Raw genomic sequence first — 26532 nt, forward strand, 5'->3', positions numbered from 1 at the left:
ACAAAAGGAGAACTTCAGATTCAATAACTCCAAAGAAGAGGAGTTATTGCACCAAGAGGAATGATAGGATACTCATAAATGAAGAAGATATTCTGAAAAATGAAAGCATTATAGATAAGTAAAAATATAAGGAAGGGTTTAAATAATAAAGACACAGTCACCCTTCAAACAAGGGGTAAGGTCCAGAAAGGAACAATAAAACAATAAGGAAGGAAGGATTGATCCAGGGAGCTCTGCATGCAGAGGCAAGAACAAGAGAACAGGTAAGACATTAGCATGAAATTCACAGGTAAATACTATGAGGAAAAAATATCCTAGGGTTGATTGTTCCTTCTGTTATCACCAATATGGTAGTTTTTGATTTTTTGTTTGTTTGTTTGTTTGGGGTTTTTGAAGCAGGGTCTCACTCTAGCTCAGGCTGACCTGGAATTTACTCTGTAGTCTCAGGGTGGCCTTGAACTCTCAGTGATCCTCCTACCTCTGCCTCCTGAGTGCTGGGATTAAAGGCGTGTACCACCATGCCTGGTTTAGTTTGTGATGTTTAAAAGTATGTAGATATACTATATGAATAAAATTCAAATTTAAAAGTTAAAAACTATGGGGGCTGAAGAGATAGCTCAGTCAATAAAGTCCTTGCCTCAAAAGCATTAATATCTAACTTTGGATACCTAGCACAAGCATAGTACCTGTAATCCCAGCACTAGGGAGGCAGAGACTGCAGGATCCTGGGTCTTGCTGGCTAGCTAATGTAGCCTAATGGGCGAGCTCTAGGTTCACTAAGAGACCCTTCTCATAAAATAAGCTACAGAGCAACTGAGGAATGTCAGTTCTGGCATCTACACACATGGGCACACACACACATACATGTATCCACACACCAAAGAACACACATGTATATATACTCATACACACACAAAAATAAAACAAGATCAAACAAAAGAAAAATTGTAGGCTGAGGCTATACTTCAGTGGTAAAGTGCTTGTGCAGCATGCCTAAGACCCTGGGTTTGTTCCTAACACAAAAGAAGGAAGGAAGGAAGGAAGGAAGGAAGGAAGGAAGGAAGGAAAGATACTGTCTAAAAAGGAAAAAACTGGGCTGGAGAGATGGCTTAGCGGTTAAGTGCTTGCCTGTGAAGCCTAAGGACCCCGGTTCGAGGCTTGATTCCCCAGGACCCACATTGGCCAGATGCACAAGGGGGCGCATGTGTCTGGAGTTCGTTTGCAGTGGCTGGAGGCCCTGGCGTGCCCATTCTCTCTCTATCTGCCTCTTTCTCTCTCCCTCTCTCTCTGTCACTCTTAAATAAATAAATAAAAATGAATAAAAAGGAAAAAACTGATGTTAAGGATGGTAGTGTCAGCAATCTTTCTTCTCTTTTTGAATTATTTATATTTGTCTATTTTTTTATTTTATCTTTTTCTTGGTAGCCTCCATACATATGATCATTATTCCTTCCCATCACCTTTTCTTTTCTCCCTCCTGAATGCCTCCTCCACTGAATCCCTTGTTCTGACTAGTGTCTCCTCTATTGTAACGACATCATTTTTTCCTTCCTATTACACAGGTGTTGTGTACATAGGGACAGCCACTATGTGGTCATGAGTTTCGTGGCCATTTTTATTTGTTTGGAAGATAGCATTTAAGCATTGCTCCCCTCTCTTTGGCTCTTGTGTTCTTTCTGCCACCTAAATCTTTCTTCTCCTTCCCCTTCTTCCTCCCCTCCAGCTCTTTTCCTCCTCCTCCTCCTCCTCCTCCTCCTCCTCCCCCTCCTTCAGTCTCACTCTAGCCTAGGCTGATCTGGAACGAACTCATAGCCCCAAGCTGGCCTCCAACTCACCATGATCTTCCTGTCTCCGCCTCTGGAGGGCTGGAATTATAGGTGCAAGCCACCACCGGGCTTACCATCCTTGATGGATAGTTTCTGTTTCTAGCACCTGGTAACAGAAACAACAAAGTCATCAGAAATTTTGCCTTATGGGCTCACACCTAGTTTCATGACACTCTTAATACATCAAAAAGGTCATCTGAGAGGCTTCACATAGCAGAAAATCTTATTTGCACTTCAAGACATTTTTGTTTAAATTCAGAATCTGTGATCTAGACATTTCTTTGACACTTTGTCATCATGGTCCCCAAGATACGAAAGGACGGCTGAGAAACACTTTACAGTAAACCCCTGGAAAAGATCTTGCAGGGCACGTTCACAGCCACGCAGGGCAGAGCGGACCTCCCACGCTGACTCCACTGTCCTGGTGGCCTGGGTCAGCAAGCTTCCAACCGCTCCAGCAGAGTCATCCTCTCCTCACTGGAGGAACCAGGCTGAGGGCACAGAATCCTGCTGGACTCTGCTACCGGTGGATTCCTATGGCCATAATAAAATACCTGAAACTGGTCATACATAAAGAAAAGAGGTTTGTTTGGCTCCCAGTTCTGGAAACTGGAGAGGCAGCAGCGTCCACAGAGCTTTTGGTAAGATCCCCTCCTGGCTTCACCTCAGGGCTGGAAGGGAAAGAGGGAGGAATGCATACACAAGACAGAAAGTGGGCAAGCTGATACACAGTGATCCACGCCTGCAAGAAAAGCATTGACATAGTCCTGAGGGTTCTATTTTCATGACCCCAGACGCCCCAGAAGATGCTGCACGTCTCAATGCCATGATTGTGCGGGTGTGTCTCAACATGAACAAGTGAGCTTCATTGGTCTAGTTCTACTGTTTGTTTGTGTGCTCACTTGCTGTTTGTAGTGTGGAGAACACACCGGAGGGCACTGTGCAGATGAACAGACTTTGAGTCCTAAGTGAAGCCTTGTTTTCAAGAAGGCGCCAAGTCAGAACATGAAAAATGGGCTATTAATACAGTTCCCGGGCCTCATCCTGAACCAATGGATGGACAGCTCTGGAGATGAGGCCCTGACAACCCTACCCTCAGCCTTCTCCTCCCTATTAGTTCCCATGCACACCTCTACCATTACACTTCTCACCATTTATTAGATGCAGACACCCACCCTCAACCTTCTCAGCGCCATACACTCCATGAGCTCCTCCACCCTCACATCTCCTCCCCATTCATGCCACGCACACTTCCATCATCACCCTTCTCCTCCTCATTCACTATATGCACACCCCACCCTCACAATTCTCCTCCCTATTCAGTACATGCTCACCTCCACCCTCACCCTACTCCTCCCCATTCACTCCATTCACACCCCCACCCTCACCCTTCTCCCCATTCACTCAATGCACACCTCCATTCTCACCCTTCTCTTCCCCATTCATTGCATGCACAACACACTCTCACAATTCTCCTTCCCTTCACAACATGCACATGTACACCCACGTCCTTCTTTTCCCCCATTCACTCCATGCACACCTCCACCCTCACCTCTCTCCTCCTCATTCACTCCATACAAACCTCCACCCTCACCCTTCTCCTCACCATTCACTCCATGCACACCTACACCATCACCCTTATCCTCCCATTCACTCCATGTAAACCTACATACTCACCCTCTCCTCCTCATTCACTCCATGCACACCTCCAACCTCACTTCTCCCCATTCACTCCATGCACATCCCACCCTCACCCTTCTCCTTCCCATTCACTCCCTGCACACCTCCACACTCAACCTTCTCCTCACCATTCACTCCATGCACACCTCCACACTCAACCTTCTCCACCCCATTCACTCCATGCACACCTCCACACTCAACCTTCTCCGCCCCATTCACTCCATGCACACCTCCACACTCAACCTTCTCCACCCCATTCACTCCATGCACACCCCCACCCTCACCATTCTCCTCCTGATACACTCCATGCACACCTCCATTCTCACTTCTCCAAGCCATTCACTTCATGCACACCTCCAACCTCACCCTTCTCCTCCCCATTTACTCTATGCACACTAACACACTCACCCAAACCTACAATTCACTCCACGCATACCTCCACCCTCACCCTTCTCAACCCAATCACTGTGTGCACAACTCCCCCCTCACCCTAATACCCATTCACAGCATGCACACCTCCACCCTCATCCTTTTCCTTCCCATTCACTACATGCACACCTCCATTCTCACTTCTCCTCCACATTCACTCCATTCACACCTCCACCATCACCCTTCTCTCCATTCACTCAATGCACACCTCCATTCTCACCCTTCTCTTCCCCATTCATTGCATGCACACCCCACTCTCACAATTCTCCTCCCCATTCATAGCATGCACACATAAACCTGCATACTTCTCTTTCCCATTCACTCCATGTACACACCCACATTCACAATTCTCCTCGACATTCACTCGGTGCACACCTCCATTCTCACATCTCCTTCCCATTCACACCTCCATACCCACCTCTCCCCTCCCCATGCACTCCATACACACCTCCATTCTCATTTCTCCTCCCCATTCACTCCATGCACAACTCCACCATTAACCTTCTACTCCTCATTCACTCCATACACACCTCCACCCTCACTCTTCTCCTCCCCATTAATTCCATGCACACCTCTACCCTCACCCTTTTCCCCATTCACTCCATGCACACATCCACCATCACCCTTATCCTGCCATTCACTCCATGTAAACCTGCACTTACACCCTTCTACTCCTCATTCACTCCATGCACACCTCAACCCTCACCCTTCTCCTCCCCTTTCACTCCATGCACACCTCCACACTCACCCTTCTCCTCACCATTCACTCCATGCACACCTCAACCCTCACCCTTCTCCTCTCCTTTCACTCCATGCACACATCCACACTTACCCTTCTCCTCTGCATTCACTCCATGCACACCTCCATTCTCATTTCTCCTCCCCATTTACTCCATGCACAACTCCACCATCAACCTTCTGGTCCCCATTCCCTCAATGCACATATCCACCCTCACTCTTCTCCTCTCCATTTGCTCCATACACACATCCGCCCTCACACATCTCCTCCCCATTCACACCATGCACACCTCCCTCACCCTTCTCCCCCCCATTCATTCCATGAACCCTTCCACCCTCACTCTTGTCCCCATTCACTCCAGGCACACATCCAACCTTACCCTTCTCCTCCCCTTTCACTCCATGCACACCTCCACACTCACCCTTCTACTCCCCATTCACTCCATGCACACCTCCACACTCACCCTTCTACTCCCCATTCACTCCATGCACACCTCCACACTCACTCTTCTCCTCTGCATTCACTCCATGCACACCTCCACACTCACTCTTCTCCTCTGCATTCACTCCATGCACACCTCCATTCTCATTTCTCCTCCCCATTTACTCCATGCACAACTCCACCATCAACTTTCTGGTCCCCATTCACTCCATGTAAACCTACATGTTCACCCTCTCCTCCTCATTCACTCCATGCACACCTCCACCCTCACCCTTCTCCTCCTCATTCACTCCATGCACACATCCACTATCACCCTCATCCTACCATTCACTCCATGTAAACCTACACTTACACCCTTCTACTTCTCATTCACTCCATGCACACATCCACTATCACCCTCATCCTACCATTCACTCCATGTAAACCTACACTTACACCCTTCTACTTCTCATTCACTCCATGCACACATCCACTATCACTCTCATCCTACCATTCACTCCATGTAAACCTACACTTACACCCTTCTACTTCTCATTCACTCCATGCACACATCCACTATCACCCTCATCCTACCATTCACTCCATGTAAACCTACACTCACACACTTCTACTTCTCATTCACTCCATGCACACATCCACACTCACACTTGTCCTCCCCATGCACTCAATGCAAACCTATATTCTCTCTACTACTCCCCCTTCATTCCATGCACACTTCCACCCCCAAAATTCTCCTCCCCATTAACTCCATGCACACCTCCACCCTCACCCTTCTCCCCATTCACTCCATGCACAAATCCACCCACACCCATCTCCTACCAATTCACTGCATGCATACACTCACCCTCACACTTCTCCTTCCTATTCCTCCATGCACACATTCACCTCACCCTAATCCTCCCCATTCACGGCATGCACACCCACCCTAACTCTTCTCCTCCCCTTCCACTCCAAGCACACCTCCACCCTCACCATCTCCTTCCAATGCACTCCATGTACACCTCCACACTCACACTTCTCCTCCCCATTCACTCTGTGCACACCTCCACCATCACCCCTCTCCTCCCCAATCACTCAATGCAAACCTATATTCTCTCTACTCCTCCCCACTCATTCCATGCACACTTCCACCCCCAAAATTCTCCTCCCCATTAACTCCATGCATACCTCCATTCTCAACCTTCTCCTCCCCATTCACTCCATGCATGCCTCCACCCTCACCCTTCTCCCCATTCACTCCATGTACACATCCACCCTCACACTTCTCCTCCCCATTCCTCCATGCACACCTGCACCCTCACCCTTCTCCTCCCCATTCATGGCATGCAAACAACAAACCTCATCCTTCCCCTCCCCTTGAACTTCATGCACACCTCCCCCATCACCCTTCTCCTCCTCATTCATTCCATGGACACCTCACCCTCACTTCTCCCTATTCACTCCATGCACACATCCACCTTCACCCTTCTCCTCCTCATTCACTCCATGCACACCTCCACACTCACCCTTCTCCTCCTCATTCACTCCATGCACACCTCCACACTCACCTTCTCCTCCTCATTCACTCCATGCACACCTCCACACTCACCTTCTCCTCCTCATTCACTTGCTGCACACTAACACCCTCACCCAATCCTCCCCATTCACTCCATGACACCTCCATACTCACCCTTCTCCTCCTCATTGACTCTATGCACACATCCACACTCACCCTTCTCCTCCTCATTCACTCGATGCACACTAACATCCTCACCCAATCCTCCCCATTCACTCCATGCACACCTCCACACTCACACTTCTCCTCCTCATTCACTCGATGCACACTAACATCCTCACCCAATCCTCCACATTCACTCCATGCACACCTCCACCCCCAAACTTCTCCTCCTGATTCACTCCATGCACACCTCAACAATCACCCTCCAATTCCACATTCACTCCATGCACCCCACCACCCTCACCCTCTCCTACCCATTTACTCTATACACACCTCCACCCTCACCCTACTCACCATTCACTCCATGCACCCCTCCACCATCACCCCTCTCCTACCCATGCACTCCATACAAACCTACATTCTCACTTCTCCTCCCCATTCACTCCATGCACACTCCACCCTCACCCTTGTCCTCCCATTCACTCTATGCACACCTCCACACTCACCCTCTCCTCCCCATTCGCTTCATGCACAACTCCACCCTCACCCATCTCCACCTCATTAACTCAATGCACACTAACACCGTCACCCACTTCTCCCCATTCACCCCATGCACACGTCCACCATCACCATCTCCTCCCCATTCACCCCATGCACACATCCACCATCACCATCTCCTCCCCATTCACCCCATGCACACATCCACCATCACCATCTCCTCCCCATTCACTCCATGCACACCTCCACCCTCACTTCTCTCCACATTCACTCCATGCACGCTTCCACCCTCACCCTCCTCCTCCTCATTCACTCCATGCACACTTCCATCCTCACCCTCCTCCTCCTCATTCACTCCATGCACAACTCCACCCTCACCCTCCTCCTCCTCATTCACTCCATGCACACCTCCACACTCACCCTCCTCCTCACCATTCACTCCATGCACACCTCCACATTCACCCCCCTCCTCCTCATTCACTCCATGCACACCTCCACCCTCACCCTCCTCCTCCTCATTCACTCCATGCACACCTCCACCCTCACCCTCATCCTCCTCATTCACTCCATGCACACCTCCACTCTCACCCTCCTCCTCCTCATTCACTCCATGCATGCTTCCATCCTCACCCTCCTCCTCCTCATTCACTCCATGCACACCTCCACCCTCACCCTCCTCCTCCTCATTCACTCCATGCACACCTCCACCCTCACTTCTCTCCACATTCACTCCATGCACACTTCCACCCTCACCCTCCTCCTCCTCATTCACTCCATGCACACCTCCACCCTCACCCTCCTCCTCCTCATTCACTCCATGCACACTTCCACCCTCACCCTCCTCCTCCTCATTCACTCCATGCACACCTCCACCCTCACCCTCATCCTCCTCATTCACTCCATGCACACCTCCACCCTCACCCTTCTCCTCCACATTCACTCCATGCACACCTCCACCCTCACTTCTCTCCACATTCACTCCATGCACACTTCCACCCTCACCCTCCTCCTCCTCATTCACTCCATGCACACCTCCACCCTCACCCTCCTCCTCCTCATTCACTCCATGCACACTTCCACCCTCACCCTCCTCCTCCTCATTCACTCCATGCACACCTCCACCCTCACCCTCATCCTCCTCATTCACTCCATGCACACCTCCACCCTCACCCTTCTCCTCCACATTCACTCCATGCACACCTCCACCCTCACTTCTCCCCATTCACTCCATGCACACCTCCACACTCACTTTTCCTCCTCATTCACTCCCATGCTCATCAAGTCAAACTGAAGAGTCACTTGTAGCCAAGGGAGTACACCTTACCTGGATCTATCTTGGTGTATGTCTGTGGTCCACCTTAAACTGTACTAAGTCAAAATAGAAGAGTTTCGGGTGTGGTTCTGATGTGCTTTTCTACTGCAGAGTCTGAAACAGTGGTTCTTGAACATATGTGGGGGGAGGGGTTGCATGTGTATGTGTGGTATGCATGCCTGTGTGTCAACATGTATGTAGGCACACATGTGTGGGGGGGTGTGCATGCATGTGGAGGCTAGACATCAATATAGATTTCTGCCTTGGTTACTCTCTACATGGTAACTCTCCACTCTATTTACTGAGGCCCTGTATCTCCCTGCACCTGTAGCTCACTAGATCTGTTAGTCTAGCTAGCCAGCTTGCCCTAGGAATCCCCTGTCTCCACCTCTCAAGTGCTGGGATGACAGGCAGGCCACCATGCTCATCTGGATTTTATGTGAGTTTTGGGGGACCCCAACTTACGTCCTCACACTTACATGACAAGGGCTTAAACCACTGAGCTATATCTCCCCAGGTCTCTCACCAGCCCAGGCTCTGCCACTTTTATCAACCTCAAACTACACCTCCATTAGACTCCTTCGGTGTTTACATGTCTTACTTCATGTGCTGGAAGGACGTGGCATGGGAGCCTTCTTAAGCAAACATTAATATAATTGTATCTACACTCACAAGTTTAAAAAAGAGACAGGAATGGATTTGCCTTAGACGTAACTTTCAACTCAGAATCTATTAACCTATTTCCTTCTCATTGAGTAACCTTGAGCATGTACTGCTGGGAATGGATATATTTGTTTTATCTGTTTATTTAAACCATCTTTGCAGAAAAAAATAGGCTCATCATATGCCTGGGACCTGTTTTGTTATGATGGTGGGTGGTACGACCATATGTGTGTGTATATGTGTGTGTTATACAAATGCCTCTTGTACACAGAGCTCTGGATTGGAGGTGCGCCAAGGGCAGATACTAACAAGACATTTGATTAAGATCAAGCCCTGCCCACTCATTTGAAGTGCGTGTTAACAAAGAGTCAAGAAGAGGGGTCCAAGTGTCAGTTCTCCAAGAACATGTGGGGGGCAGCCCTGTCTGTGTGTGTGCTGGCCTGGAGGCAACAACACTCACATTTCCAACGGCTGGAGACCAGATGAGGCTACACCCAGGAGCACTGCTGCTGCTGCTGCTATTGCTGCTTCTACAGGAATGGGTCTGGAGGGGAAATTTTGGATGACATCTAGAGACCAGAGAAATTCTGCTATGGGAAGTTCAAAGCCATGCCCAGATAGTATGGCTTTGGGGCAGACATCCCCATTGCTTCCCCATACACTCTCACAGGGCTTCATAAAGGACCAAGATGAAGAGGAATAATAAAAACAGGCAAGGGCTGGACAGATGGCTTCGCAGTTAAGGTGTTTGCCTGCAAAGCCAAAAGACAGGTTTGATTCCCCAGGATCCACATTAGCTAGATGCACAAGGAGACACCCCCGTCTGGAGTTCCTTTGCAGTGGCTAGAGCCCTGGCGAGCTCATTCTTTCTCTGTGTCCCTCTCTTTTTCCCTCTTTCTCTCTGTCAAATAAATAAATAAGTTAAATAATAATGTCAAAAATAAACAGGGAGAATGAGAAACCATCCAGGAGATCTTCCAAACAAGACAGAGTTATCTGTGTCTGGCATCTGATGGACACTTCTGCCTCCAGCAAGCAGCTGGGGACTCCCAAAGTTGGGTCTTTCATGAATCCTCCTGAGCCAGGGACAATTTGTATGTAAATAGCTGGCAAGGATGTAGCAGAAGTGCTGGTACCTAGAACATGTGTGGGCTGCTGAGTATCCTCCAAGACCATCTTGGCATGCTGGGGGGCTTTTCCTTGAGAAAAGTGGGTCACAGGCAAGACAGAAACACTGGGGCCAAAGTGGTCCAGAGCCTGGGGGAGAGGTGATGTTTTAAGCCTGTGGAAGTTTGAATGTGTGTCCCTCAATAGACTCAGGTGTTTTATTAAAACTTGTAGCTCATTTCCAGCTGCCTGGTTGGAGGAGGTGTCACTGGGAGTGGATCCTGAGGTTCATACCTAAGGTGTGTTAAGGGAGCAGATCTGATTCTGGCCTAAAGGTATGAAGAGTAGGCTGAACTCTGCCTGTTTGTTACCTGTGTGTGCTTGTTTGTGGTGCTGGCTAGTGGTAGTATTTCTCTCTGCTTAATCTGTAACAGGAGGCCAGCCTCTCCTAACATTATGGAACTTCTCCTGGATCTATAAGCTGAAATAAACCTTTCTTCCTATAAACTGTGACTGGTTTGGGTGTTCATCCCAGAAGCATGGAGCTGATTACAACAAAGACCAAAAAAGGAAATGTATTAATATGAGAAATAGTTCAATTAGAATCCTTCAGAAGTTACCATCAGGCTACACCAAAGACATTATCATTATACCAAGATGGCATTAATGATGACATGTGACATAACCACTGCTTCAGAGTACTTATTTTGGGCCACCCCATAAATCTTGTATATATGTTTATTCCATGTATTCTTAAAATAGTCATGGAGGCTGGGGAGATGGCTCAGAAGTTAAATGTGCTTGCTTGCACAACCTGTGGACCCCAGTTTGATCTTCTCTAGCACCCACATAAAGCCAGACAGAAAGTGGCACATGCATCTGTGTTACTGATGTGCCTACAATAATGTGAGGTAAAGAAAGCAGAGTCGGAAACTGGCAAGTCGATTAGACTGGTGTTCATTTGTAGCAGCAAGAGACCCTGTCTCAGAGAAGGTGTAAAAAGAGACAGACACCTCGAGATTGTCCTTGGCCCTCCACACTTGTGCCTTGGCATGTGCATGCCCATATACACGCACATACACAAATGCATAAATCATTTTAAAATTAATTAATTAATCATGATATCACCTCTACTTTACTGATGCCCAAAGAGGTTACATGACTTGCTGAAGACTACACAAGTAAGAATGAGCTCTCAAAACTAGCTTGGTACTAGCCCTCATGGTGTTCACTTCATTCAACCTGTATGATGGACTGTCTAACTTTTTAAAAAATATTTATTGATTTGTAAGCAGAGAGAGAGAATGGATGTGCCAAGCATGGTGCCACTGCAAATGGACTCCACATGCATGCACCGCTTTGTGAATCTGTCTATATGTGGGCACTGGGGTATCGAACCAGGGCCAGAAAGCTTTGCAAGCAAGTGCCTTTAACTACGGAGCCATCTTTTCATCACCAGTATAACACTTCTTTTAATTATTTATTTGTTTATTTTGCAAGCAGAGAGAGACAGAGAGGAGAGAGAGAAAAAATGGGTGTGCTGGGGCCTCTAGCCACTGCAAAGAAAGGTCAAGTGCATGTGGCATTTGTGCATCTGACTTTACTGGGTAGATAGGCTTTGCAGGCAAGTTCCTTAACCACTGAGAAATCTCTCCAGCCCCAGTCTAATAGTTTAAATTTTTAGTTATTTATTTGCAAGAAGAGAGGGAGAGAGAGAAAAAGTATGGGCATGCCAGGGCATCTTGCTGCTACAAATAAACTCCAGACGCATGTGCCACTTTGGGCATCTGGCTTTAGGAGAGTACTAGGAAATCAAATTCAGGCCACCAGGCTTTGCATACAAGCTACTTTAACTCTGAGTCATCTCCCAAGCCCCACAGTCTAACATTTTTCTTAAATTTCTGTTCTTTTACGGTGGGTGGAGGAGTGAAATAGAAATAAAGGACTGAGGGCTGAAGAGATGGTTTAGCAGTTAAGGTGCTTGCCTGAGAAGTCTAAGGACCCAGGTTCATTTCTCCAGATCCCACACAAGCCAGATGCACATGATGGTGCATGCCTCTGGAGTTCGTTTGCAGTAGCTTGATGCCCTGGCACACCCATTCTCCCCCTCTCTCTCCTTCTCTTTGTCTCTAATAAATAAATTAAATTTTTAAAAAAAGAAATAAAGGCCTGAGAAGATTGCTCAGTGGGTAAGAGTATTTGCTGCACAAGCACAGGGGCCTGAGTTTGATCCCCAGCACCCACATAAAAAGTTAGATGTGGCCACATATACCTGTAACCCCAATGCTGAAGGGGAGGGAAGAGGCAGGAGAAGAACTAGGGCTCACTCACTGGACATTCAACCTAACTGAAAAAATGATGGACTCCAGGTTTAGTGAGAAGCTCTGTCTCGGGGAAATAAGACAAAAGATCAGTAAAGGAACACACCGGATGTCCTTGTCTGGCCTCCACACACATGCACACAAATACTCCACATGCCTACACACACATACACACACACACACACATATGAGAGAGAAACACACACAAACACACACACTGAAAAAAAAGAGGGGCTGGAGAAATGGCTCAATGGCTTAAAAAAAAAGGCCAGGATTTCAGTTTCCTACTACCCATGTAAAGCCAGTCACAAAAAGTGGTATAAACATCTGGTACTTGTTTGCTGTGGCAAAAGATCCTCAAACACACACACACACACACACACACACATAGTGTATAATTTTTACATATAGATAAGAGAGAGAGAGGAAGGATTCAAATGGCTTTGAGAGAAACATGGGAAGGATTTGAAGCCAGAAGAAAATGCATGAAAGAAATTGTGAGAAAGAGCTTGCATGTGGGAATCTTGCAGACTTGTATTCCTGTATGTGTGTGTGTCACCACACCTGGTAAAGGAATATGTTAACTCAGGTCAGCCTGGGGCCCAAACCTCACAGTTGGAAACTGTGTGCTGGGAGACATCACAACAGACCCTTGAGACAGAATTTCCACACTGGAGACTTATAAGGCAAGCACAATGGACTGGACCCTCCTCTCCACACATGACCAAGTGACATCTCAGCCTCATTAGATAACTTTCAAAAGCAGGCAGGTACTTTTCTCAAAGCTATCTTATAATGTTGACTAATGACCCTGTGCATATGTCCCCCTATTTTTTTTTATTTTCAATAGATTTTGGTGTGGGGGTGGGGGTGGGTGGGTGTGTATGTTTTTTGGGCATGTGTATGATTGTATGTATGTGCATATGAACATATACCTATGTGTGTGCATGTGGAGACTAGAGTTTAGCATTGGGTATCTTCTTCAATTGCTCTCCACCTTACTTTTTATTTTTTGACCCAGGGTCTTTCACTGAACCTAGAGCTCACTGATTTGGCTAGACTATCTCGTCTGTGGGCTCCAGAGATTCTAATATCTTTACCCCCACCCTGGTACTGGGATAAAGGCATACATTCCACATTGGATTAAAAAAATTATTTACTTATTTATTTGAGAGAAAAATAGAGAGAGAGAGACAGAGAGAGAATGGGTGTTCCAAGTTCTCTAGCCATTGCAAATGAACTCCAGATGCATGCACCACCATATGCCTCTGGCTTATGTGGGTCCAGGAGAATCAAACCTGGGTTCTTAGGTTTCATAGGCAATCATCCTAACTTCTAAGCATCTGTCCAGCCCTGCTTTTTTTTTATTTATTAATATGGGTGTTAGGAATCCAAACTCAGGTCTGTCCTCGTGCTTCTACAGTAAGCACTTGTCCCACTGAGGTACCTCTCCAACCCCAATGCTTAGTAGATTTCTTTTTATAGAGCATCTATTTAAACATGATAAGACATGTTTCCTGGCCCATACTGGGTGAAATCACACATTAGTCTTGGTACTATGGGTGATAACAAATATAAGGAAACTTACATTACTTTTCTAAGACAAGATTAGTTCACATCAAATTAGTCCACAAAAGAAAGAAGACCCCTTGTAGCATATTATGAAGCCTTGTGCAAGCTGAAAAAGGAGATGAATGTCTTCTACTGAAGAGGCATTTAGCCCTACCTCAGAGCACATTTGTGAGCAGAGTATGGACTGAGCATTGACTCTATTTTATTTCCTTAGCCAGGTGTCTTTGAACAGTGAACAACATAAACAACCTTGCAGGAAAATCAGACCTAATAAATGAAATGCAGTAAAATTTCCATAAGCTTATTCTCACTACTTGAAAAGAAAATAATAGGGCTATAATCATCACAGAACATTACACATTTAAACACTCCAATCTGGTCTTATAGTTTTTGTTTGTTTTACTGTGAGGTCTGTCTGTGTTTCTGTCATAAGGCCAAAGTCCATTCTCTCTTGCTGACTCAAAGACCTCACCTTTACTTGGCACCTTCTTTATACATCAGTCTCCTCATTCTAGTGATTCATGCCAAGCAATGTGCAAGTGCCGAGACATCCCTCAGCTCAGACTCACTTTGATCTCATAGCTTCCACCTGTTGTACCAGTTTGCTCCTGTCTCCTCCATGAAGCTTTGTGTGCACCATCTCTCCCTCCTTCCTCCTGCCTGAATGCATCTCCTCAGGAGGGTACAGGCCTCACGGAGCCCCTCACTTGTAACATGGCCACACCTGCCTCTTCCTGGATTATTTCTGACCTTGAAGCTTTGGACACAATGGAAATAGAAAGTGTCTCATTTAGTCATCCTGATACATGGGTATCAGGAAGAACACACTGGAGTTGGGAAAATGGCTCAGTAGGTACTTGCTTCACAAACATGAGTACCTGAGTTCAGATCTCCAGCACCTATGTTAAAGCCGGACACCACAGTGCTGACATCTGTATTCCTAGCATGCCTAGGACCTGAATGGTGGTAGAGATAGAAAAATTGCAGGCCAGCTACCTTGTTCAACACGGGAGTAAACAACGAGAGATTCTGCCTCAAACAAGGCAGAAGAAAATAACCAACACTCTAGATGGTCATATGACTTCTACATGCATGCTGCAGCACACGTGTGCCCATGTTCACATACATACATGCACATATACACACATACATCATACACACAAAAGAAGAGGTGTACATTTTCTGCAGCAGGTAGATTCTATGAATATACATCCTGTTCTTCCTCTATATCTGTGTCCATCATCGCCCATCCTTCAGTGTCTTTTTTTTTTTTTAACTTTTTTTTTTAAATTTTTTATTTATTTATTTGAGAGCGACAGACACAGAGAGAAAGACAGATAGAGGGAGAGAGAGAGAATGGGCGCGCCAGGGCTTCCAGCCTCTGCAAACGAACTCCAGACGCGTGCGCCCCTTGTGCATCTGGCTAACGTGGGACCTGGGGAACCGAGCCTCGAACCGGGGTCCTTAGGCTTCACAGGCAAGTGCTTAACCGCTAAGCCATCTCTCCAGCCCCTTCAGTGTCTTTAATGTTTTTTTCAGTAATTTGAAAGCAAAGGAGCCCCTTAGGTTCTCAGAACTCACAAATTCAAACACCCCAATACAAAACCCAGGCAACCAGCATAAATGAGGGGAATGTAGTAAGAGTGAGTGAGAAGTGAGTAAGGACTGGGACTATAGCTCCGTCAGTAAAGTGCCTGCCTGGCAAGCATGAGGAGCTGAGTCCCATCTTTAGTCCACCCATAAAAATGCCAGCCATGGTAGAGGAAGTACCTGGAGTGGAAGAGGAAGGTAGATACCTGGGGCTTGCTGGCCAGCAAGTTTAGACTAATTGGTGAGTTCTGGGCCAATGAGAGACCCCGTCTCATCTCACAAAAGGTGGACGAGGGCTGGAGAGATGGGTCAGTGGATAAAGCGCTTGCCACACAAGCCTGAGTATCTGAATTTGGATCCCCCCAAACCCATATAACAGCCAAACACTGTAGTGCTAGCACCTGTAACCACAGTGAGCCCAGATCCAGAAGTGAAGTGGAGACAGGAGACTCACCCAGAAACTGATGGGCCAGCTGGTGGAGAGTGCGGCACTGAACAATGAAATGAGGACTCCGCCTCAAACAGGTGGAAGGCAAGGACCCGCACCCAAAGTTGTCCTGCGACCTCCACACATGTGCTCACACACATGAACCGGCCTTACACACACATACACCATGTACACACATACCCCTCCCCCACAAGGGTGAATGGTGCTTGGTTGAGGTTGTTCTCTGGCCTCCATATGTGTGCACACATGCATGCACACATACCTATGCAAAGAGAGAGAGAGAGAGAGAAAGAGAGAGAAAGGAAGGAAGGAAGAAAGAAAGAACAAAGAGTTAAGAGAGGGCTGGAGAGATTACTCAGTGGTTAAAGGCACTTGTTTACAAAGCCTGATGGCCCAGGTTCAATGCCTCAGTACTCACATAAAGCCAGATACACCAAGTGGCACATACATTTGGCATTTGTTTGCAGTGGCAGGAAGCCCTGGCACACCCATATTCATTCATTCTCTCTCTCTCTCTCCCCTCTGTGTCACACTCAAATAAATAAATAAAAATGTTTATTAATTTTAATGTAATTTAATAGAAATAGGTAAGAGATAAGAAGCACATCGGGGTCTTAGTGCTGGGGGGCACAGTACAGAGTTGAGAACATTGTCAACTGCAAGGAGCAGCACTTGTCCTGTTTAAAGGAGCCACCACTTTGGGCCAGTGACTGCTTTGCTGGAATACACAGTTAATGTTGTTCCAAACTCTGACTTTTCAAGAGGAATTTAAAATGTGGCTTTTTATATGAAATTTCAAAGTATTTAAATGCTCACTATCAACTCACATTTTCTGTAGAATACTGTGTGGCCTGTATATGGGCTTTGGGGCTGCTCTAGAGGTCTGAAATTTACTAGCTTGGCACCATGTTTTTCCTGAGTTCAACTTCCCTTTGAAATGGTCTCCCAAGTCCCCCATGATTTTATTATTTCCTCCTCATTCTCTCAAACTCCTTTCTTGGTTCTTGAAAATTGGAACCAGGAGATGGATGGACAGTGTGCAATGTTTTTCCCACACACTGAACGCAGAGCTTCATTACTGACTCCTATTGTAATTGTGAGTCAAGATTTGTTTTTCTCCATCTTCTTTCTTTAGCTCGCTTCTGTTCTAAATCAGAGCACAAAGAATAAAGTTCCAGGGTCACCCACCAGATGACAGAACCACCCAGTGGAAATCACACATGGTTAATAAACTAAAAAGCCTCAAGCATAAGTCTGACCAGAAAAGAAAGAGGCAAATGAGACAAGCACTGGACCCAAAGGAACCAAAGGTCTAGAGTTCTCTCCTCACTTATCATGGGCATGACCATGAAAATTCATTCCATGGCTGTTGCTTCTAAGAGTGATGTCTGGTGAAGGCTGGGGACTGTGTGCTGTGTGGTCATCCCCAAGGCCATTCTCACGTACATCCATGTTGATTCAGGGACTTGCCAATGTCTGTCAACACAACTTAATTCTCTTGCCTGGATGTGGCTACAAGAACTTCCTTCTTTTAGTGAAGATGTTTAGGCTGCCTAAACTAGTACATCCCTGAGGAAGAATGCATGCCACTCATGTGTGCTGTGCTTTGACCTTGCATTGAGTCCCTTTCAAACTTTCTTAAGGTATGTGCTGTGAGCCTTTCACCAGGAGATGAGCAGGGACATCTGCAACACTGAAGGGTGAAGATATTGCCATGTGTTGTGCGCATCAACAGCTTTCATGTTTCCCAGAAACCTTTGCGGTTAGCCAAGTGTGTTAGCCAGATTTTTTTTAGCTAGAATAAAATACCAGAGAAACAACTTCAAAGAGGAAAGGGTCACCATTTTAAAAGTGTCTTCCACAGTCCTCAGCCTGTGCTAAGGCAGAATGTCATGTAGGCGGACATGTAGGGTTCCTGGAAACCAGAGCAGCCAGGAAGAGGAAGGGAGGAGGAGAGGAAGGGAAGGAATGAGTTCTACAGGCTCCACTTCCTAAAGTTTCCATCACCTTCCAATAGTCCATTAGGTTATAAATACTTATAATTTTTTTTCGAGGTAGGGTCTCACTTTGGTCCAGGCTGACCTGGATTTCACTATGTAGTCTCAGGGTGGCCTCGAACTCACAGTGATCCTCCCACCTCTGCCCTCCTGAGTGCTGGTATTAAACGTGTGCACCACCATGGCCAGCAATCCTTATAATTTTATAAGGTTAGAGCTATCTTCTCTGATCATTGCTCCATTGGGGACCAAGCCTTTACCACATGAACCTCTGGGCAGCATTTAAGAATTAAACCATAACACCAAGGGAGTAGCACTTCTGGATGAAGTAGTTCTGTACCCAGTGCTTCTTTCGCCCTCTTAGTCCACGTGGTTCAGATGGCAAAGACACACAGTTCAGATGGCAGAGGCACTCAGTCATCCCCAAGTCACTGCTTGGAGGACAGCAGCAATGACAGCCATCCAGCTCTTGGCAGACTTTGAAAGAATGAGAGACAAACTTGAATTAAGTCAGTAGAGTTTGAAAGCGCTTTGTTATATCAGCTCGCACTAGTTACTTCAACTAATACGGAGGAGAAATAAGAAAGACTAGAAGAAGTGAACCCATAGATCTTTCTTTAGCCAACCGGGCCAAGCTACAGGAAGTGGGGATTGTGACAATCGCACCCCATAGGAAAAAGATCAAAGCCAAGTGTCATGCCCAGGCCCAGAGACAATGTCCACCTATTTTCTGTAATTTTGTGATCAGAATTCTGGCTCTCGAGGACCCACCTGGGATGCGCTCCTTCTCTTGAAGAACGTCCCTTGTTCTCAGAGCTTCCATCCTCTGCCGAACTGCCACCCACCTCAGAGTTGCCTGAGAGCTTAGGCACCAAAAAGGTGTTGTGAAAGAAACACATCTTTTGAAAGAAAAGAACAAAAGAAGACAAATGTCTGATCAAAACAAAGCTGCTACAGGGGAGGAAGATGATCTGTGACCGCCCCTTGGGCTTGGGTTGGTCCACGTAGTAGGACTGAGTTATGGCTGCAGCTTCAGTTTCAAAGATGCCCCAGCTTGATGAGCTTGGCTTCGGACTTCCACTGTGGGCCTGGAGCCCTTGATCAGCCAGAGGGGAAGAAAACCCCTTCAGGTGCTTTTCAAAATTCAGTAAGAGGTGGGCTGGAGAGATGGCTTAGCTGTTAAGCGCTTGCCTGTGAAGCCTAAGGACCCCGGTTCGAGGCTCGGTTCCCCAGGTCCCACATTAGCCAGATGCACAAGGGGGCGCACGCATCTGGAGTTCGTTTGCAGAGGCTGGAAGCCCTGGCGCGCCCATTCTCTCTCTCCCCCTCTATCTGTCTTTCTCTCTGTGTCTGTCACTCTCAAATAAATAAATAAAAATTTAAAAAAAAAATTCAGTAAGAGGCACAGACAGAGCTGGCTTCTATCCAAAAAAGTACTTATTTTTGTTGAAAGGAAGAAAAGGAGGGAGGGAGGGAAGAAGGGATGGATAGGTGGACAGTCTGGGGAGATGGTTGGATCAGTGAAGTGTTTGTCATGTAACCAGGAAGTCCACATTCCTAGTACACATGTAAAACGCCAAGTGTAGCAGCACACATTTATAATCTTAGTTCTAGGGATGTGGGGACAAGAGGATCCATGGGGCTTCCTGGCCAACTTGTCTAGTGAAATTGGTACCTGGCGCCTTGTTCGGAGAAAGGCTTTGTCTAGAAGAAAAAAGAAAAGATGGACAGCAATTAAGGAAGATATCAAACACTAACCACTGGTATTCACAGGGGCATGCACAGCCTCACACTCATGTGCACACACTCATGAACACATATGCATACATTTAAAAATAAAAGTAGGGCTGGAGAGATGGCTTAGTGGTTAAGCACTTGCTGGTGAAACTGGTGACCCCAGTTTGAGGCTCAATTCCCCAGGACCCACATTAGCCAGATGCACAAGGGGGCACATGCATCTGAAGTTCATTGGCAGTGGCTGGAGGCCCTGGGGTGCCCATTCTCTCCCTCTCTCTCTCTCTCTCTCTCTCTCTCTCTCTCTCTCTCTCTCTCTCTCTCTCTCTTTGTCTGCCTCTTTCTCTGTCACTCTCAAATAAATAAATAAAAATAAACAAAAAAATTTAAAAAGAAGAAAAGTAATCTGGGGTAAGCTTAATGGTAATATGTGCTCTGCATGCTGGAGGCCTTTGTTTCAATATCCAGCACCAAAAGAAAAAGAAGAGAATGAAAAGGAAGAAGAGAGGAAGGAGAAGGACAGGAGAAAGAAGCGATGCAGATCCTTCCTCACTAAACACAAATGCAGAAAGATTTATGAGGCCCATGTTGGATCCCAGTACTTCAGGATTTGGAAAGAGCACATTAGGCAATCTGAGTTCCCTTCTCGCTCAGTCAGTATTTGTGGATTAACTTCTTATCCCCAGTATGATGTTAGACACCCTGTGGTTTGACCTCTTGGTTTACCAATTCAGGTAGGTAAGCAGAACTTTATTTTCTGTTCACAAGGCTGGTAGGAAACATTAACTTCAGCTTATCACCAGCTGCTGCAGCCCCTGACACAAATGAACAGGATTAGGGTCTCTCTACAGGGCAACATGGCTTGGCTTGGGACACTATGGCATCTGTCATGCATTCTGACTCCTGGAGCTGCTCGAGTCAATGGTTAGAAGGGAGAACCCAGTTGGCCCCACTTTGGTAACCTGCCCATCACTCACCCAAGGAGAGTGGGGCACCATGATTGACAGTCTAGCACACGGGTGAGCTAATTCCCTGGAATGCACAGTGCAGAGATGAGGTAATTTCCTGGAAAGGAAATGGGGTGCTATTAGCAGGAATGGGGAGCAGCAAAATCAACAACTGCTCACTCCAACTCCTCCCTAAGTCCATGTATTTGATTTTAACCCAAGACTTCTGAAGACAGATGCCTTCATTCAAAGGACTGACATCTATGGTGTAGAGAAGAAAACTGTCCTCTAGTCCGGTCATACAGAGAGCACCGTTCCATAAAACAGCCTGATGCTGGAAACTTGTGATGTGACTGAGTCTACATTTCCTCCTGTGAAATTGTTTCTTTGCAACTTCAGAAATAAGGAAAGAGAAGATGGGAAACCACCTAAGATACCTTCATCAGCTCAACAGAAAGCCTTCCAGGCACCAAGGAATTCTATCTTAACTTTAGTCTTCTGACTTAAATGTCTTTCTCCTGCCAACAGGAGAATTCCTTAGGTATCTGGGGAGCAACTTGCTACCACTGGAATCGTTTTTCAAAGTGCACATCCTCCAAGTCTGGGGTATGTGGCAGGACAGGAGGCCTTCAGACAGATAGTTCCTGCTAGGGCTGGAGAGTGAGGTGAGGCAGGGGTGGAGAAGAGGAAGGGATCAAGGAGCTGAATTTCAAAAGTAAAAATATTTTCCTGAAAATACACCGTCTGTGTGCAGTAGGTGTGATTATAACTGACTTTCTGTCTTGAATTGGAGCTGGGAATGGATTTTTTTTACAGGAAAAAGGAAATGCATGGGGTGGAGCTGCCAGCAGCAAAGGAAGTTCCCAGGCGACTTGTCAGGGTACAATTTATAGACCCGAGTCTCCGAAGGGCTGTAGCAGGCTGGGGAAAGGGTGTGATTTGTTGATGTGGAGCCTGGCACCTGGCCTGGGTCCATGCTGACTTCGCTGCTTGCACGGGTGTTGCCAAGACACGCGGCCACATTGGCCCTATCAGGGTGGTTAAAATGAAAAGCACCGAAAGCAATCGCGCTCATCCAGAGGGGGGACTGGAACCGGAATCCCAAAAGGGAGGAAAAGAAGTAACGGTGAGGAAGAGGAACCAGAGAGTGAGGGGCCTCTCGGAGACCCTGCTTACAGTACAGGGAACTTGACCTTCCATTCCAGAACCCATAGGTGCTTTCAAGGAGGTCTATCAGCAGAGGAGGAGGGTCCGTCCTAGCTGCGAAGTTGCGTCCCTCGAGAAACGGACAAATGGACTTTAAGGGACAGAACCAAGTCCTTTGTCTCGCATTGCCCTCGCCTAGGCTCCTCCCCCCACCCACCGCAACGGAGACCAGGAACAGTCTTTGCCTTCAGTGAGAGCCAATTAGGCATTAAGGCATGACAGTCAACACGCCGTCCTGGGGACAGGACCGCAGCAGTGTTTACAGAGCGCAGCGGCCGCTGCCAGAGCTAACAACCCACACGCATGGTCCATCTGGGCAAGCTGGAAAAAGTCAACTCGTTTCCTCTGGAGCTCGGCTGCAAACATGCCACACAGCCACATGGCTTCCCCCCCTCACGGACCCTTCCAGAAAGCCCACACATCTGTACACACACGTTAAGACAAATACACACACAGCACAGAGTCCACACCAAGGGCAGGGCTGGCTCGCGCCTCTGAAGTTCTTCTGAGGGTGGACCCGATCCACCCCTCCCCGGCTCCAGCTGTGGTGTTTTCAAGAAGCAGGAGAACTTCGGGGCATTGTACCTGCTCGGTGGGACCCCATCCCACACAAACACAGGTTTGAGGACTGTGGCACAGCTTTTCTCCTCCCAACCACATCTTCAAACTTCTGAACTCAGCTCAGAGGGTGAGAAGGCCTGACTTTCTCTTCAAGTTCACTGGAAATCTTCCTACCCAAGACCTTGTTAACTCCCTAACGTTACCAAGGGTTTTCCTTCACAATTTTTATTTATACGCTTGTATTTTATTTTTTGAAACAGAATCTCATTTATTCCAGGCTGGCCTCAAAATCTCGATGTAGTTGAGGATGACCTTGAACTTCTGATCCTCCTACCTCCACCTAAGTGTTGAGATTACAGGTATATACCACCGTGTTCTGTTTATGTGGTGCTGGGAATACAACCCAGTGATTCAGTCATGCTAAATACTGTACTGACTGAATTATATTTCCAGCCCAAGGGTCTCACCACATATTCCAGGCTGGCCTCGAGCTTGCTATGTAGCCAGCTGGCCTTAGACATTCCATCATCCTGTTGCTTCAACTTCCTGAGAACTGGGATTACTGGAGTGCACCACCACACTGGGCTGATCCTGTTCTTTGTGAATTTCGTCCTGCTCACTTTCCAACTCCAATCTCATAGTATTACTTCCACAGATGACAGGGATAGGAAATGTCAGCCTGAATTCTAGAAAACTGGAAGCAAATCGGTTGTCCTTTCTTCTTGGAACATTGTGGTTCTAACACTGCAGTTGGGGCAAGGGAAGGGAGCAGAGTTAGAAGCCAAGCTCATTCAGGGTACAGCTGAGTCAGGACAGAGGTGCCATGCTTTGGCCAACAGGAAGAGAAAGTGGATAGTAACGCATAGAGAATTTGCCAGTAGTTAGCAAAGGGCCAGGCCATCTTAAAGCTGATTTTAATCTACTATTTGGCTTGCTTGCTCTCTCTCTCTCTGTCTCTCTCCTCATGAATTCATTGCTACATTTATGAGGTTCAAAGTTATGGCAATCCTCAGACCCCACGTAAAAAGCTGGAAGGCATGGTGGGCTTCAGTAATCCCAGCACCATGAAGGTGAGATGGAAGGCGGAGACGGGAGACTCTCCGGGAAGCTGGGCCAACTCTACAAAAAGAACAGCAGAGCCCGAATCCCAATGAGAAACCCTGCAAAGGAGGCAGAATAGTGAGGACAGATAAGTTTTCCTCTGACCTGTGCTGTGTGCTACATATGTGCCTGCATTCACACACATGAATACATGCACACACATAAATAAATAAAATCGTTTGAAAATTAAAGCAGGGCTAGAGAGATGGCTTAGTGGTTAAGAGACTTGGCTATGAATCCAAAGGACCCGGGTTCAATTCCCCAGGACCCATATAAGCCAGATGCACTAGGTGGCATATGAGACTGGAGTTCATTTGCAGTGGCTAGAGGCCCTGGCACATGCATGCACACTCGTTCTCTCTCGCGCTTTTTCTGCCTCTTTCTCTCTCAAATTAATAAATAAAATATTTTAAAAAAATAACATTAAAAGCAATTTTTATTGTAAGTGTAGATAGTTGCTGAGGGTATTACCAGTACTGAAAATGCTAGCACTTTAAAATAAAGCTGTTAGATCATTCTTTCAAACATTGCCCATGGAATTAAAGTATCAAATTTTATATCTCCATTATCAATTTTTTTGAAACTACTCTTATATCCCAGGCTGCCTTTGGACTCTCTGTGTAGAAAGGGAATAACACGAATTGTTTAGAATTTATTTTATTATTTATTTGAGAGAGAGAGGCAGATAGAGAAAGGGAAAATGGGATTACCAAGGCCTTCAGCTAGCTACTGCAAACAAACTCCAAACACATGCACCACCTTGTGCATCCGGCTTATGTGGGTCCTAGGGAATCAAACCTGGGACCTTTGGCTTTGCAGGCAAGAGCCTTAACTGCTAAGCCATTCCTCCAGCCCATAACAAGAATTTTTTTAAAAAAGATACAGTTTTAAACATTTTGTTTATCTATTCTATTTATTTATTTGAGACACAGAGAGGGAGAGAGAAAGTGAGAATGGGTGTTCCAGGGCCTCCAGTCACTGCAAACAAACTCCAGACACATGTGCCACCTTGTGTATATGGTTACATGGGACCTGGAGAATTGAACCTTGGTCCTTAGGTTTTGCAGGCAATGCCTTAACCATTTAGCCATCTCTCCAGCCCCATAACATGAATTTTTAATCTTCCTGCTCCCACCCTGGGATTAAGGGTGTGTACCACCACACCATTATATGCAATGCTGGGGATGGAATCCAGGGCTTCATGCATGCTAGGCAAACGCTCTACCACGTTATATCCCCAGCCTCACCATTATCACTTTTTAAAATACATTAGAAGTTTTATCTTGGTGTTCCATTTCCTCTTTGCAGGACTAGTTCTAGTCCATTTATTCTCTGTACTTTTTTTTTAGCAGCTGTCAGATGCTTTTCTATTTGAGAGATTTTTTTCATAAATGGTCACAAGAATTATCATTCTTTTCTGGTACAAAAATGTAAATTTTAAATTCTGTTATACATCTGCAAATTTTGAGCAGCTTTTTCTTTTCTTTTCTATTTTTGTTTTTATTTGTTTGTTTGTTTGTTTTTCAAGGTAGGGTCTCACTGTAGCTCAGGCTGACTTGGAATTCACTATATAGTCTCAGGGTGGCCTTGAACTCACAGTGATCCTCCTCCTTCTTCCTCCCAAGGGATGGGATTAAAGGCGTGTGCCACCATGCCCAGCATTTTAAATTTTGTTGTTGTTCTTGTTGAGCAGCTTTTTGTAGATGAATTATAATTGCAATAACCATCAGAATTTTATTGATCAAAACAACATAAATATATATTATACATTTTCATAAATAAGTAAAAAGGTACTCCTTTCAGTCCACTGGCTTATCCATGGATGAAATCATTCATTTTATCTTCTAAAAGAGAAAACTGTGAGAAACCTTGTTCTCAAAAAAATAAAAAGACCATTGAATGAAAGGAGTTCATGGTGCCAAAAATTACATAACAATCTATTATCAAAAATTAGTAATGACCTACCAGCTGGCAACTTATTTTTGTCCTCCTTCAATTTTGTCAAAAGAATTGGAAACCATGAGACATGAAATGCTATGTGTTGGCCAATCATTAGTCATTCACTGTCTTCATTCTGGGAAAAATACCAATCGACTATACCAAAACTTCTCAGATGACCGCAAGCCATACCTGCTGCTAGTTCACTGTCTAAACCAAAATGATCAGGGAAATTAAAATATCTGTCATTTCAATACACCTTTGCCAGCACATTTTTTTCTCTTTTCAAATTGAGATAGTTTACATACAATAAAATGTGTCCTTTTAAAACAGGGCTTATTGGGTTTTAGTATTTTCACAAAGTTGTGCAACTATCCCCAACAGTAATTCCATAATATTTCATCACTATAGTAAGAAACCCTTTACCCATTAGCAGTTACTCCTCAACCCTTCTTCCAGCCAATATATTTTTTAATAAAATGATCTTATCTTATCACATGCTTCAAACATACTTTCTTCAGAAGTCTGGCCTTCAAGACATAGTTCATTCCATTCACCAGGATGTCTGCCACAGGACCTACTTGGCAAGAAGGTCCACTTGTCAAGCCCAGCAGCTGAACCAGATCTAGCTTCAGCTAAACTGACTTCAGTTTGGAATGGACATGTTAAAATATATTCCTCCTGAGCCACCTTATTGCTGAGTCTCAATCCCAACAGAAGAGCTGGCCCAATGTGTAGGCAAGTGATTGGCAGGCCATCTTTGAG

Source organism: Jaculus jaculus, chromosome 2 (genome assembly GCF_020740685.1).
Source record: "Jaculus jaculus isolate mJacJac1 chromosome 2, mJacJac1.mat.Y.cur, whole genome shotgun sequence".
Taxonomy (NCBI): Eukaryota; Metazoa; Chordata; class Mammalia; order Rodentia; family Dipodidae; genus Jaculus; species Jaculus jaculus.